The sequence below is a fragment of the Peromyscus eremicus genome, chromosome 4, assembly GCF_949786415.1.
Source record: "Peromyscus eremicus chromosome 4, PerEre_H2_v1, whole genome shotgun sequence".
Lineage (NCBI taxonomy): Eukaryota > Metazoa > Chordata > Mammalia > Rodentia > Cricetidae > Peromyscus > Peromyscus eremicus.
The window spans coordinates 51,028,505-51,045,552 of record NC_081419.1 but is presented as its reverse complement, the minus strand read 5'-3'; the positions used below and the strand labels follow the sequence as shown (position 1 = coordinate 51,045,552).

Below are 17,048 nucleotides of genomic sequence, written 5' to 3'. Positions count from 1 at the left end.
CCCATAGAAGCAAAAGCTGTTTCAGTGAGAAGTGAAAAGCGGAAGGGTGGGGGCGGGTAGTAGGGAGGACAGGTTTGGGTCTGCAGACTGAAAATCTGTTGCCTCCAGAATTAAGGCTGTTGGCATAGTTCTAGTCTGGGAAGATCCAGCCTGTGACTGCACACATTCTCCACGAAAATAAAGGGAAACATTTGGAAGTAGGGACAAAAACGTCCTGAGATTGTCAAGTGAGCGAGGGCTGCTTAAGGATTTAGCCTACTTGAAGAATAGGAGTACAGATTTTTTTTTCTAACGTCTGGAAATGCTTCCCCCTGGCCAACAGAAAACCCAAAGCTCAGTCCTCTTACTTTCAAAGTTCCTGCCATGTCTGCTACCATATATCACAGTTTTATGCTCTGCTCTGCAAAGATGCCAAGCCTTCCCATCAGTCCAGTACCGTAGCTGAATGCTGAGCTGGTGCTGAGACTCCAGCTGATGTTGCTGCTGAAGATGAGGAGGATGTTTAAGATGCTGCTGCTGCTGCTGCTGCTGAGGTTGAAGAGGTCACTAGTGATGTCAGAGAGGATAGCAAATCTTATCTGATGATGTCTTCTAAAGAGCCCAAGGTCTGAGAGGCCCTTATAAATGTTGATAACCCATGATAGGAACTCTGCCAGTAAACCTGATATTTCAAATCAGCCACCTCCAGAAATCAGCTTTGATAGTGCCCAGAATTTGTATCTAGGGAAAAATGGGTTCAGCTGCGTGTGTGCGCTAAAAACATGTGTGTGTGTGAGAGAGAGAAAGCATGTTTATCCCGTAAGATTAGAAATTCTTCTAAGATGAATACCCTCAGTGGTTCCTCTCACTTGGTCATTGTAACAAGGAAGACTGAGATTTAGAAAGATTAAGTGACTGGCCCCAGGTCCCCCAACTGTAAATGGTGGAAGCGGGGTTGGAAACCGTCCTCCTGATAAACTCATCAGTTCTCAACCATGAAGATTCCTTAGATGTCACTATTTTTCTTGCCTCTTTATTTACCAAACTGAGACTGAAACTTCCAGTCTCAGTCCTGGTCCCAGGCCACCTTTGGTGTCTCACAGGTGGGTCACAGCAAATGAAATATGGCTTTAATTATGAGTACAATATTATGAAGTCATAGTTCAGATATTACCACCTTCCTGGGCATGGATGATGGGTATAAAATGAATGTTAGGGCAGCATGAAGGAGAATAAAGAATGTCACCTATGACTCAGGACAACTCTGTTCACTCATGAGGGGTATGAGGTGGTCAAGTTGTAAGACTTCTTTTTTTTTTTTTTTATCCCCCGAGGGGGTGCACCGTTCCTGGAGGTACTGCAATACCAGGTCGATGCGTGGAGTGGACGGAGCAAGCTCCTATTCCAACTCCTAGTTCCAAAAATCCATTTAATATATTGTCCTCGGATAGAGGACGTATCAGATATTAAACTGATAAGAACAGATACTACACTTGATCTTAGCCAAAAGGCCGAGAAGCGATAAGTTGTAAGACTTCTATGAGACTCGTTTTTCCTCACTGTTTAAAGGAGAAAATTATAGTAAATGATGTCCAGGGTTCTCCATGGTACAAGGTCCAGAATTTTAAGATGATGGAAGCCACGGGCCATATGCGGAATAACCCTTACTGTTCTTGTGCCATTGTTTGTGTTAATGTGAAGACACAATGTCTTCATTTCAAGACAAACAAACAGTATTTTAATACAGTTTGAAAGTGGCATGAGGCAAATGGTGTGCCTGTGAAGTCTTCCTTCTCCAGGGCTAGGATTCATCCCCCTGGGAAGGGCCAGAGAGGCTAGCAACTGCCAGTTTCCCTGAAAAAAGGGTTGCAGTGTGCTTATGCCAAGAACTCTGTGTCGACCTGGCCCCAGTCCCGAGCCGCTTGTTCGTGCCTGCTCCTGCCAACTGCTGCTTTCTGCTCTAGCTGTTTGGAATCTGGGCCTGGCAATCTGGGTCTGCCTTGGCATGCCTCTTGTATGTCTCTTTCTATGTGTGCCTGTGTTTGTGTATGTGAACGTGTCCGCAGACTCAGCATGCCATCATGGAGAGGGATAAAAACAGTGCCCAGATGTGGGGCTTCATCTTTACCTGGATACTGCCAAGTCATACCTCAAATTTGACTCTCCCTCCTCACTTCCTTCCCCCCTCGATTCCTTTTACCGAGCCCGCAAGAGAAGCAGCACAGAGAAAGCAGGGACTATGCCACATTCTAAGCTAGCGGGTGGCCCAGCACCTGCACGAGCATTGAGCACATCTGGACAGCTGCATGGGCATCTCTTGCCTTCTGCTCCTTGGAATTTTGCCTGTACGGTGTATTACAGGGATTGAGGGGATTGAGGCATTCAGGTCTCAGCAGCAGCAGCTGCACCTGTAGCTCCATTGTGGGCTGGAGGCATCTTAGTGGGTTTGTGAGGGTGTCTGTCTGGACCTGGGAGACAGTGCTGGGTAAGAGGATGTGTGGGTGTGTGACACCCTTTTATAGTATAGCCTAGGTCTTGTAGCCAACAATGAGTGGTCTCTTTGTGCCTGGGCTTTTCAACTGTCAAGACAAATGAGCATTTCTTACAATTTTTAAGTCAGCCTCAGGTGACTTGGGAGGGAAAAAATAATTTAGACAACATTGCCTGTAAATTTGTGGGAATTGTGGAGTTGACAATTTTTTCTTATCTTTTTTTTTTTTTTTTTTTTTTTGGTAGTGTGTAGACTTGAACCCAGGGCTGTGAGCATGCCAGGCAAATGCTCTAACATTAAGTTATATCCTTAGCCTGATCATTTCCTGTCTTACTAGTATCTATTTGGTCCCTTTAATATATTTTAAAATCTTGTCTTTTTACTGTCCCTCACTCTTGGGTTAACTTTCGTTGTCCTTTTGCAGTACTGGCATCTATTTCAGGGTTTTGTGCATGGTAGGTAAGCACGGTACCGCTGAGCCATGTGCCTAATTTTCAAGATAGAGCTGTGTAGCCCTGGTTGGCCTTGAACTTACTGTGTAGTCCAAGCTGAGCTTGGACTCAAAATTGTCCTGTTCCAGTCTCCTGAGTACTGGGATGACAGACCCATGTCATCATGTCTGCCTCTTCATTTGGTGATTGGTGTGAGCAAGGTTTCAATAGCTGATTGTTCTTTCCACTGGTGCATGTGGGTGCACCTATCCTGAAGACAGAGACTGGCAAGAAACTGCCTGCCCTCTCAGAACTTAATTTCAACAGAGAACACACCGAGTGATGTCAAGATCAAAGCAGGAGATGCCAAGAAATACCTAAGAGAACGCCAAAGTAGAGTGTTCGTTCACCAAGCGCTACTGTTCCGTCCACATGTACCAGGCCTGAACAGGGAAGCCTGCTGCACGCAGGGGAGATCAGGTCCTGCCTCAGACATCCCAGTCTGGCTGAGGAGACCATTGAACATACAAGAAATGGAACCACTGTGAGGGATGACATCAGCACCCAGCTGGATTTCAGTGATGGTTATTTAGTATCAACCGTAGTCAATTTACAATCTCTAGGATTTATTTGGTCTGCTTTGCTTCCTAATTATAAGTTGGAACTGGCAGGTTATGTGGGTGACCTGGGGACTGTACTGTTATGTAACAGATCTGTACAGACATGTAGCTTTTCTTAAGTAGCACCTCAGTTCAGTGAGGGCAGCACCCATCCATGGCATTGCTACCCAGCCATTTGCTGCATCTATAATAGCCAATCAACAAACCTTTGTGAATTACGTGCAGGCAGGGCATCACGATTCCTTATTGTCATTCTGTGAAGAATCCTAGAGTATGGGAAGATGGGGGATGGTAGCTACCCAGGAGCTGCCAGTTCTAGACTCATCCTCTGTCCTCTCTGTGGCTGTTTTCCTCGCTAAAGCAACCGACGGACGCAGCCCCACATCTGGAGAGGGATGAGTGATTGTAATCCCTTCTGCCTGGAACAGTCCCAGCAGAGGGGCAACCTCGTAAGCATTTGAGGGGACAGAGAGTGACAGCAGACAGATGGGCCCATTGACAAGTCTGTCCCCTTGTGGTGTTCCTGTCACAACTGAATTATGCTGTCACTTGCCCTGTCACTAAGTCAGGCTGAGCCAAGAAAAGGAAAGACAAGTGTTTTTAGTGACTCTTAGTCACAGGGAAACGACTCTGGCGGGGGAGGAGTGTTCCCTGGCTCCAGAAAAGTTTTAGCACTTGCTAGGAGTCCAGAGAGAGGGCAGGGTCAAGAAGGCAGGATGTGAGCAGGTGACTGCTGCCGCCGGGATGACTTTCCACTGGGTGCTGGCTTGGTATCATTTGCTTAGCCAGGCTCCCTTCTGGGTCTTGCCTGCCTCGGTTGAAGGAACCTGGCTGGGGAGCTTAGCTGTGCTGAGCCTTCACTAGCAACCATGCTGCCTTCATAGTAAACGTAGTTTACTGTGCCTGTACCTGGGATCCCTCACCTGCTACCCTCCGATGCCCTCCTGAGCAGGACAGGATCCACTCAAGGACTTTTCCTTCCATGTTGCTGGGTCACTCTTCAGGGGCAGCTATCCCAGAGCTCTAGGACACTCTTGGAAGAAGGAAATAGTCACCATATCTGTGCCTCTCCTACAGTCTCTGGAACTGATTGATTTCGGTCCTAGCAAAGGTGGCAGCCATGGGGAATGTGGCCTGGAATAGACTAGAGCGCTTCAAAGTCCAGAAGGTGTTAACGTGCTAAACACATTTAGAGTCACATTTTAATCTGCCTGTCTTCTGTGTCTGTGTCAAACTATCATCTTTATATCTATCTGGGGAAATAATTTAAAAAAAAAATCATACTTGTTTTGTATGTGCGTGTGTACTTTCTTGAGGGTGCCAGGACACACATGTGACATTCAGGAGAAAACTTGTGGAAGTCAGTTCTCTCCTTCTACCATGTAAGGACCAGGAATCAAACTCAGGTCATCAGATTTGGTAGCCTGTGCCTTTACCCCTGAGCTGGCTTGCCAATCTCATAGTTACTTTTTGTGCTGTTCACTATATTCTATTTTATTAAACTTCTTTTTTTTTTCCAATTATCCCAATAGTTCCCCTTTGCTCATTTTCTATCCAGACTTTCTATGATCCATCAAGATGAAGTTTCTAATATGTAAAAGTCTTTTGGTTAATCGATCTAACAAACTAACCATTCTAGGAATACAGCAGTGACTAAATGCTCATCTTGACACCTGGGAATCCAGTGTCTAGCTAGGATGACCATGAAAGGCTGGTTGGCTGTTAAGGAGCTGCTCATTGTCCACATCATCTCAACACTGGGATGACGCTGGTGAATGAAGAAGTATGTGCGTCGGTGTGTGTGTGTGTGTGTGTGTGTGTGTGTGTGTGTGTGTGTGTGTGTATGAGAATCTAAATATCGTGTCGTAGAGCTCGGTTCTTCTGTACTTTAAATTCTGTTTGTAATTGCTATATAAAAATGGAACCTATCATGCTTCATGATCCTATTGGCTTTGGGACTTCCTCATTAATCACAGCCATGAGCTTATATTATTTGTCTTTCTTCTTGTGGTCTGATACAAAATATGGCAGCCATTTTGATGTGTGTGCATGTGTATGTTTTCAATTATTGAGGCTTAAAATGGGCAGCCTTATGCATCTACTCGGGTGCACTCAAGATGTTCTCTTTTACTTTTTATTTTTGGAAACACTGAAAGAGGAATGAGGGACATAGTAACAGAAAATCTACCTATTCACCACTGCTCTCAGGAAACGTCACCTGAGGTCAACCATGCTACATCTGTAACTCTGTTTTCTCTCTGCTTCCGGTCGTTTTGAGGCAAATGCAGGTGCGTCATTTTGTCTGTGAACATTTCTGCACTCACGGGCATTCACAGCGCCTGGTACCTCCTGGGCTCACTGCTGTTACCTGCCTAGCCGAGAAGCTTTGTGGTTTGTGACTCTGATGTCCTTTCTCCTGTCTGTCCTCCGAGTCCCTTCAGGTCTACCTCACCAATGCGTCATTTGAGTTGTAGCCCGTAAACTCCCTGGCCACACTGCATGATTCAGTCTTAGCGCTATCTTTATCTACCGAGTGAGCTAAGTTTTCTCTTCTGTGGGCATCCCTCCGTTTCTACACGTATTCGAACATGCTGCTTCACTTGGCTCTCTCCATGTGGCTTGATGAAAATGACTTTTAGGATTTACCTTGACATGAACGATGATCCATCAGTCATAACACTGCTTACTCCAGGGTTTGCAATTGTATGCCCAAACTTTGAAAGGCAAGTAAACCAAAATAATTATAATAATTTGAAGCAGATGTCTCAATCTAAAATGCCACTGTTACCATCTCCACTATTATTACCGAGGTCCAGGACGGTAAGTCCCACACATCAGCTGGAATGAAATCCTTTAGGATTAGTGTCTTTCCCAGCAGTTGCAGAGCATGGGGTCTGTTGGCCATTAGCAAGCCACCCTTCTAAGAAAGAGCCAAGACGTCTTAGTGGATCTTAGGCTGGAGAAGTGATGTTGCCAGCCACGTTGATGTTGGTCGTATAGTGTAACTGAATAACAAGAGAACATATAGAATGCACAACCACACATAAATCATACAGCATATATCTAGTATATTTAGCAGTATTATGTTATATATTATACTCACAATACTATGTAATTATATGAACTTGTTCTTGCAGAGGAACCAGGTTGGGTTCCCAACACCCACATGGACTGTAATTCCAGTTCCAGGGTATCAGACAGCCTTGCTTGGCCTCCTTGGGTACTAGGTATGCATGTAGTGCACTTACATACATATAGACAAATATTCATACACATAAAATTTTAAAAATCTTTAAAAATTTAAATTAATCTTTAAAAATATAGGACTGATAAGAGACTTATTACTGTTGTTGTTATTTTGAGCCAAGGTCTTACTCTGTAGATTAGGCTAGCTCAGACTTGAGCTCCTTCTGCCTCAGCCTTCCTCAGAGCTGGGGTTGTAAGTATGTGCCGCCATGCCTGGCAAGAGACTCTTTTTTAAGTAGTTTAATGTTTTGTTGCTTTGTGAGATGTTGACACAGTTTAGAACTATCATCAGTGTGGTTGATGTTTAATAATATTCCAGATCAGTTATATCCAGAGAGCAACTTCAGTGTGTTCAGAGTTGGGGTCTATTTGAATAATGGCCCTAATGATGCCAGTTCAATAAAAAGCAGACTTAACTTGGTGCACACCTAGAATCCTATCACTTGAGAAACTGAGGCAGGAGAATTTCCAGTTTGAAGTCAGCCAAGGCTACATAGAGAGATACTATATAGTCTTGGCAAAGCAACATAACAAAACAAAACACAGAAAAAAAAATCTGTCTACATTCCTTTGGTAAGTAAGAGGTTTGTGTTTAGATGTCAGGCTTGGCTCCTTCCAGAACGATGTGTTAACTTGTTCAAATGCTGCTTTTATTTCACTTTCCTGAAAGTGTAACACACTCCTGTTTTCATCTGTGTTTGGCCTGCTTCTGTGGCCTGCAACCTGGGCAGCATCCCAGGGGGAAGTGTTGTGACTTGGGATAGGTGTCTTTAGCTGTACTGACCGGGTAGAGGGTAGAAACACTAAGGTTTATGGATTTCCCTATCTTTAGCCAGAGATAAAATTTCTGACTCCTCAAGTTCCCTGGGAATGCATTGATGAGACATTTTGTGCACTACAGACAAAGATCCAAAACATACGGTGCCATTATTAATTTTGGAAACATCAGGGGCTTGGTGATGTGGGTGGGGGATTGGTGAGCTCCGTAGTTAAGGGCTCAGGACGTCTTCACTCTATGAGATCCCGGGTAAGCCACTTAGTCAACTTGGAGCCTTAGTAGCTTCTGTGAGTTGGGGGGTGGGGGGCATCTGACAGTATCATGGCCGTATGAGTACCTGGGGCAGTACCTGAGGTAACATACGCAGAAGTCTGAGTACTTGGCATTCACACCAGGCTAACAGATATTAACAGACTGGGTCTCTTGCTTCTCAACATGACCTCCACTTGCTTGTCATATTTGGCACTGAAAACCACAGTCCATGTAATAAGGAGACCGAAGGGGCTAAGTCCTTTTATTTTGGATTCCTGTTCAATCCCGTGAACAGGATTTTGCTCTTCCTCCACCATCATCATAAACTCACTGTGGAATCGGGGCGTCCTCCGGCTCCGGAGCTCGTGACCAGAGGGGTTTCCTGGTCCTGTCTATACTAACAGGCTTCCAAGCACAGCAGATTGCTTCTGTGCCTGACTTCAGTTTATGGATCCACGCCTCCAGGGTAGGGCTGAGTGTGTCTGCTTTACTTGAGTAGTCCTTCTCAAGTGCATATACATTCCACTGCTCTGTGATCATGCTTTTCCTGCTATGGGAGAGTGCGTTGAAGATTACTACCTAATCATAAAAAAAAAGTCCCCAAGTCCCCAAATCTCCTCTTGACTAATTTAACCATTTAAGATGCTATGCAAATGAAATAGAATGCTCACCTTTGTGATCTCTCCCATGGTCGGCTTTGCTTGATTTTAGGCAAGGTTAAGTCAACTGCTTTCCTGACCTCAACCTGGCTCTCCGGTATCCAAATTCTTTCATTTTTCAAGTGTAATCATGCTAAGAAGCCTTCATCATGGTGTCTGAACTGTAGATACATCCGAACAAAGGATAGCTTTTATAGTCTCCCATTTCAAAGATTACATCCTTGTAATACCTCAGACTGAGTTCAAACGCCGTTTATGCTGGTGGTTGTGTAAGTTGCTGGCTTCCAAAGACAGTTGGCAAAGTCAGAGTCATATTTCAGCACACAGACTGTGTAGGGACATCTCACAAGGCATGTTTTGATTGTGCAGCTTATATTCTGCTGGGAAATGGAAATTTTACAGCTCCATGGAAGTGTGTACTTTATGTCCTAATTGAACCTTTCTTTCTTTCTTCTTTCTTCCTTTTCCTTTTCTGTATGTGTCGTTTCAGGTATGAGCTCTTAAAGTTTGGGGTATTTTCTTATTTTGAAAATGTTCTTGGTTCAGGATTGGTCAGGGTCTAAGCACCTGGTAGCTGGTCTAAAGGCCTGATTCACAATAAAGACAATCTCAAGACACTATACCATCAGATCTAAGATCTGAAATAAATTGTTATACCATAATTTGACAGCTGGAAGAAAACTGAGTAATTAATGTCAAATGAATTAAGTAGTTTACAAACTTTTCTCCCACATGGTGGCATATCTTAGTGTCGTCTTGGTCCCAAAAGGACTGTATGTTTTAGGTGGACATTCACATAACATCTCCATTCTAAGTAATTTAGAGACTAGGTGGAGACACTTATTTTTATACCTCTCTTACATTAATCATTCATTTCATGTGTGTGTGTGGATGTGGGTGCATGACCAGAGGTCAATGGTCATGACCTGTGTAATCAGAGGAGGGTGGAGGGAGGTCATCAGATGACCTTTCTAGGTTTTGTGGGGAGAAGGTGTGCTTCACCTGCTTCCTCAAATTCCAGGGAGCTGAATTTGGAGGTTGTGCGTCCTGAGTGCCAACACTGCCAGGCAGGAGGCTGCTGTGGGTGTTGTGACACCCGGGAAGCTTTTTCGTCATCTGTGCTCTGTGGGTGGTAACTCTGACCCCAGCACTCCATTCTTTTATCCCGAGCATTTTACTGAGGGCACGTGGTAGGAGACAGGTGCTTGGACCAGAAAGTGGGAAATGTTAAGTCTTAGATGCTCTGGCTCAGTCTTAGATGCTCATGGCCCCAGGGTCAGCACTTCACTGTCTTCTATAGTTTGGGTCTGGAATAAGCTTCTTGAGTCCTTCCTATTTTAGAGGTCAGGGCCTGTTGGACTCCTGGGAGGTGGTGGGACCTTGAAGAAGTGGAGACTTGTAGAAACTCCTCAGGTTACTGAAGGTGTGTGTTGAAGAGGACTGCGATCCCAAGTGTCTCCCTTCTCTGCCTTTATGCACCCCTATGTGTTCCTGTCATGCCATGCTGTCCTGCCACAGGCCCAAATCCATCGCCCTGTTAGTGACAGACAGGAACATCCATAACTCAGACTATGAAAAGCCTTTTCTCTTTATAAGTTACTTTATCTCAGGAACTTTAATTATAGTTACAGAAAGCTGACTTATACACCACCCAAAACATGGTATTAACACTCTCTGTACTTGCCCAAAATTCCATTCATAGTCACACACAAAACAGAAAAAAAAAATATATATATATAATGCCCAATTATGAAACGAAGAGAAAGGAGTCACATGGAAGAAAAACTTCATTTTCCTGTACAAGCATTTGTGTGTAACTGCAGGAGATCTATTTATAGTCATTGTGTCTGTGACAGCTACGGAGGCAGGCTGACACAGGACTATCACGTCAGGGCACCGGGTACCTTTAGTAGCATGACAGGAGAGCCTCTCCTACCACAGAACGACATTCTGAACAGTGACAACTCTTGGTTAAAGTCTCGAAGGAAAGAATACTCTTTCTCCAACCAACTGGAAAATTCGGAACACAGAGCTACACAAGTTTTTATGTAACATGGAGGAAGGTTTGAGGCTCAACATACAAAATGGCATTCATTTTGATACATGAACATACAGTTGATCATTTAAATGCCAAGGACGTGGATGGATGTCGTGTGACAGACGTTTCCTGGGGAGACACAACACACATGTCTACTCACTTCAGAAATGGAACCCACCATAGACCAAAGTAACAATTGCACCCATGTCCAACTTGGTAACCGAACGAGGTTCTGATGGGGTTACTAACAAGAGTACCTATGACGGACTACGCACTGGAGCAGTGTCCTAGTTAAGGTTTCTAGTGGTGTGATGAAACACCATGACCAAAGCAACTTGGGGAGGAAAGGGTTTGTTTGTTTGTTTGTTTGTTGTTGTTGTTTTGCTTACACTTCCACATCACTGTGCATTATTGAAGGAAATTAGGACAGGAACTCAAACAGGGCAGGAACCTGGAGGCAGGAGCTGATGCAGAGGCCATGGAGGAGTGCTGCTTACTGACTTGCTCTCCATAGCTTGCTCAGTCTGCTTTCTTATAGAACCCAGGACCACCAGCCCAGGGATGGCCCCACCCACAAGGAGCTGGGCCCTCCTCCATCAATTGCTAATTAAGAAAACTACAGCCAGATCTTGTGAAGACATTTTCTTCATTGAGGTTCCTTCCTCTCTGATGATTCCAGTTCGTTTCAAGTTGACATAAAACCAGCCAGCACAAGCCGGGATGACTCAGAAGTTGCCACATCACCGAAAATCCCACCCCAACGTGGATAACAATTCACGAATGCCTGGAGCTCCCTGCACAGCCCACAGTCTGAGAATCTCTGAAGCCTGGCTGGTCAGAGTCTCTTCCCCAAGCAAGCAGTTGTTTACTCCATTTACAAAGGCAGGGACAGGCATTCTAGAGTCTTCCAAGTTTCTATTTCCCTTTGTTTACCTCAGAGTCTCATGAGCCTTCCCCTCCCTCCTGGAGGGAGTGTTTCAATTTGGAGGAAACTACTGTATAACAAAGGGAGACTCAGCTGTCACTTGAGAATGTCTGCACTAGAGAACATGCAAGGCCCAGGACCTTGACCACTAAAGGCATGTAGAAACTGCCTCCTCTAATTATTTTAGCAATGAAAAGCACCTCACACGAGTTCAAAACACCCCTGTGAGGCTACTCCAGACCCCACAAGAACCCCTTCAGTGTAGCCTGGGCACCCTGCCTTGACCAAAATACTCCAGGGAGGCCACTGTGGCCGCCACTCATCTCTTTCCTTTGTCCCGATTTGTCCCTTCAGGGAGCGCTTGCTCATTCTCTGTCTGCTTTTCCTTTCAAGCTGGGTGTGATTGTTGGATGTATTCAGGCAGAGCTTCTTTAGCTCGCCCCTTGGAGGTTTTCAACAAGAGCCCGACTTCCAGGACCAGCAGCGGCACTGGGTGTTTCTCACTGTAAGCTCCTGGAAGACTTTCTGTTCTCAAATTGCCCACGGTGAAGAACACTGAGTTGCTGTCTTCAAAGAGGAGCTCGATGTTTCAAACCCAGACATCTAGTTGCCTCTCTTCATTCTCTACCTCCGCACCAAATGAAAGATGTTCCCAGCTTTCCGTGGCTGCTGATACCCAGTGCTCTGAGGTGGCGTCTGCCCGCTTCCTTCTTGGATTTGCCTGTACTTTTGCTCACAGTGTGAGACTCACACAAGTTTTGTGTTTTGTTCTCAAGCCAAGGTCAGAGTGTTGAAAATGTGGCACCGAGGCCAGGGATGGACAGTTTCTGGGAGTCTGAGCCTTTGTGTCCATCCTGCCATTCCGATGAGTGACAAGACCAGGGTCTCTGCCTGCTCCCCTGCCAAAATCCATGAGCTTTGCAAAAGGCTAAAACATGAAAATCACCAATATAGTTAGTGCAAAGTGAGTGTTCACAGAAGCTGAACATTGCTTTGGCGATGCAGGGGTGTGAAATGACCGAGGAGACCAAGACTCCTTTTCTATAGTGAGACTCTGCTGCTAAGAGTCAGGGCGGGAGGGTGAGGGGAGGAACCCAGCCTCCTGCTTGGATCTCAACTTCCACAGATTCTGTTTGCCCAGCAGGGTCAACGTCAAAACTCACTAACCCAAGGCTTTCCCATTAATAGCCATAGTCCCAAGTCTGGCTGTCAAAAACAACTTTTGCTCACTTGTGTGTGTGTGTGGTTGGTATGTATGTACATGTTCAAGTGGGTGTGCATGTGGTGCCCAATACATGCACATATGGGGAAGCCATCAGGTGACTTTCTCAACTATTCTCCATCTTAGTTTTTGAGACAGGCTCTCTTGTTGAACTTGGAACTTATAGAAGCAACTAAGCTCCTTGGCCAATGAGTTCTAGAGATCGGCGATCTGTTCCTTCCCAGGACCGGGGTTGCAGAAGTATGCCACCTCACACAGCCTTTATGTGGGTGTTGGGGATCTGGAGTCAGGTCCTTATGCTTGTGTGGCAAACACTTTACCCATGTTCATGAGCCTTCCCCTCCCTCCTGGAGGGAATGTTTCAATTTGGAGGAAACTACTGTATAACAAAGGAGACTCAGCTGTCACTTGAGAATGTCTGCACTAGAGAACATGCAAGGCCCAGGACCTTGACCACTAAAGGCATGTAGAAACTGCCTCCTCTAATTATTTTAGCAATGAAAATCGCCTCACACGAGTTCAAAACACCCCTGTGAGGCTACTCCAGACCCCACAAGAACCCCTTCAGTGTAGCCTGGGCACCCTGCCTTGACCAAAATACTCCAGGGAGGCCACTGTGGCCGCCACTCATCTCTTTCCTTTGTCCCGATTTGCCCCTTCAGGGACAGATCCCACCAGGGCACAGGGATTTTTCAAAGCACTAAGAGCTCACTAGCTGACCCTTTAAGTTCTGGAATCTTATTTCCTGCTCTCCAGTACAATATGCTATTTATTTGTTTTAAAAAAAATGGAGTTTGGGGAAGGGCCCAGTATTGTGACCTGCACAGCTTTGGGGTTGATCTAACTGGGGTGATGAGGGATGAAGGTAGGACACACAGACATTTGTACAGAAAAGTTGGAGATCTGATGGAGATCTACCAAAGCCAAAAAACACAGTGCATTTATTTTATACATCTGCATGGAGGAGGCATGTAACACGAATCCTAACTGGTCCTAATAAAAACCCAGAGCTAGACATCAGGGTAAATGCTGAAAGATCAGAGAGACAAAGGAACAAGCCACAGCCACTTCTCACCTCACCAACATCTCAGCTGAAAAGACTGAGCTCCTATCTCCTCCTACCCTAGACTCCTTTTCTCTGCCCTGCCATACCACCTCATCTCTCAACCTCCGTAGTGCTGGGATTATAGGTGTGTGCCACCACTGCCTGGTCTCCATGGCTAACTAATGGCTGACTTTGCCCTCTGATCTTCAGGCAAGCTTTATTTGTTAGATCATACCCAAAATGTTACCACAGAGGCAGGTCTGTTGTTCTGTAAGGCTGGACAAGGAGGCATGTTTAGCTAATCTCAATAGGATGAAGTGTACATGGGGAAGCAGTTTCAGGTTCCACTTATGGTGCAGGAGGAAGTTGTGGTTGATACTTTCTGTATATACCATCAACATCTGCGCAGGGGTTGGGGGGAGATTTGCTTTGCTAAAATAGAAGGCTTTGCTATTTCTCTGAGCTGACCCAGGCAAGGCTTTGCCTTTCTCATGGGTCTGAAATGCTGGGGTCCTTGACATATGTCAATAATACACATTCACTCGGGACCTCATCTGTTCCCCCAGGTTAGCATCATTAATATCTCTTTTCCCTCCTTAAATGATTCATGTCCCTGACCTTCCTAACAATAAGCTAAGTTCAGGACATTGCAAAACGGAAAATATGAACATATTCTTCTTCTAGAGCTGCACAGTATGCTAGAAAACTCACTATCTGTTTTTGTGTCTCATGCATGACAACTTCAGCATGCAGCCTTCAAGGCAGACATGAAACTTCTTTATCCTGTGTAATGCTGAACTGGGAACACTTATTTATTCTATATCTTGTTTGTTTGTTTTTTGAGACAGGGTCTCACTGTCTTGGCTGTTCTGGAACTCGATATGTATGTAGACCAGGCTGGCCTCTGCCTCCTGAGTGCTGGGATTAAAGGCGTAAGCCACCACACCCAGCTATTGGTTTTATTTTTAAATTGCACTTTTGGCTTATAATTGTACTAATGATATTGTTTTGAGTACTTTTGGTTATCAGTCCCCAAACTCTCCTAGAAGTCCTTTTTATCATCTTGAAAGCCAGCTTCCTTCCATTATGTGGGTCATTTGGAAAGCCATGAATCAAAAGAAGTAACATTTTGGATAATTCTTACACTGATTTCTTATAGATACTATAATATTTTCATTATTACAACAGGAAATTGGGGCTAGGAAAAAATCCTTCTAAACTTCAGACATACCATTGTTTAAAATTAATACTCAGATCTTCATAGCAATGTCAATAATAGAGAAAATGAATGGGAATAGTGCTAACAGCAGATACAATTTCTTTGGGATAAAAAGTTTGACTTTCAAAGTGCTACATTAAGGTCATGGTCCAGTTATCTATTACCTTGCAATAAATCATTCCCCTGTTTAACACTGCAACACAATTAATGTAGTTCCTTTTTTGTTTTTGAAGGCTATCTTCAAAATGTGGGAATATCCTTAAGATAAGAATTAATCCATACCTCATGGATTTCTTAACCTAATCTTCTGAAGCATTACCTTAGGAAATGAAAATGATTGAATGAGTTTCCTGTTTAAATTTAAGAACCAGTTGACAGCAAGTGTCAAATTCTTTTTACTCCCTCTAGTTACAGACTGGCGGTCTACTACATGAGCTTGCCTCAGGCTGCTTTGTTTGGTTCCACACTGAGGGATTAGCCTGGGCCAGCAAGATGACCCAGAGGATAAAGGTACCTGCTGTCAAGTCTGATGATCTGAGTTCAATCCCTGGGACTCACACAGTGGAAGGCATGAGCTAACTATGGCAAGGTGACCTGTGACCTCCACACACACGCTGTGACACTTTCATTCCCACCACATATGAAATAAACAAATGAAGAAAAGTTATTTTAAAAGATGAGTCAATATCTTAGGTTTAGTACAAAACTCCAAATTTTTAACTTCGAACGGAGAATTTGTGTCATGTGGTTGGACCAGACCCGAGCAACAGCTGTCCCCACAGAAGACATCATCTCTGTACCACTTCCTAGTGCTAAATGCCATTTTCATATGCTTGCACCTGCCCCACCACCACTTATGGCGAAGAAATACACATCTGGACTCAAGCTTTGTTAAAAACAGAAAAATAACAAATAAGTGTGTGTATGTTTGGGGTGGGTAGAATATTGCTGCCCACATTGCTGAGATGAATTAGTGTCTGGCTTCTGCTCACACACACTTGGATCCTTCACTTAGATCTAGTCACTTCAGTGACTAGAAGGTATAGTTTTGTTCTGGATGCTACTATTTGTGGGGACAGGGATTGAAGTCAGGGCTTTACGAGTGTGAGACGAGTGCAATACCACTGAGACACAGCCCCGGTCCAAGGATTCCCTTAAAGGCTTAGCAGAGGCACCTCAGAGCTTAGTGAGAACCCAGGGACAGCTGTGGGAGCAAAAACATGGGGCCTAAGAACTCTGGCTGTCACTCTGGCAATGGTGGTGTTGTGAATCAATCCCTGAATGCGAAAAGAGAGAATGGTTTAAAGACAGGTAGACACTCTTTGTCACTCTGTCTAGAGAGGTGAACTTACTTCATCACTCCTTTGAGCCGTCTCTTTGGGGCTTTACTCCTCAGGAGATGGGGTTTAATCCCTTACATTTCAGATGAGTAGCATCATCCCTTTCTTTCTCTGGGAAGCCTGTCGTCATGTTATGAGGGAGCCCATGAGGCCACAAAGAGACACCTATGCAGGAGAATTGTGGCCTCAGCTGATGGTTTAGCATGTTCTTATCATTCCCATGAAGGAGCTGTCTTGGAAATGGACCCAGGAGTCCTCGTCATCAAGCCACTTAGCTGCCACCATGTGGAGTAAAGACAAACTGCTCCTGCTGAACTTGGACTAAATTGTAGAGTTGTGCACAAATAGATGGTGGTTGTTTTAAGCCACGAATTTAGAGGGATGAGTTAAATTGTTATAAATAGTTTGGAATCTGTGGGTGTCTAGTGTTTGTATTCCCCAAACCTGGTGTGGGTACCCCTAATTTCCTTACGTGTGCCATTTCTACTCACAGCTCCAGGAGTGAACCTGTCATTCAGCTTAGCTAAACCAGAAATGTTGACCACTGAGATATCTCTGGAACCAGGTGTGTGGTAGCTTATGGGACGCACCAGGTAAATAAGACCTCTGCTGTACTGGTGAGAGGGGTCTCTGTGTTTTCAAATGGATCTAAACCTGAGAAGATATTGAACCTAGAACTTCCAGGAGCCTCCACATAAGCACTGAGAATGACGCCAGCACAGTGGCGGCTGGGATAAAAAGAAAAGAGCCAAGACACAATGGCACTGGGACTGGCCAGCTGTGTCTTAGGTCAGCTCTACCCC

At 44.8% G+C, this 17,048-nt stretch overlaps 1 non-coding gene across 1 annotated transcript; it reads right to left on the bottom strand.

Annotated features, from left to right (window-relative positions):
* Window positions 1-1,311: 1,311 nt before the first annotated feature.
* Window positions 1,312-1,502, bottom strand: LOC131910203 (U2 spliceosomal RNA). The gene has a single exon (XR_009379057.1). It is a non-coding gene; the product is annotated as a U2 spliceosomal RNA (small nuclear RNA).
* Between the last annotated feature and the right edge of the window lie 15,546 nt (window positions 1,503-17,048).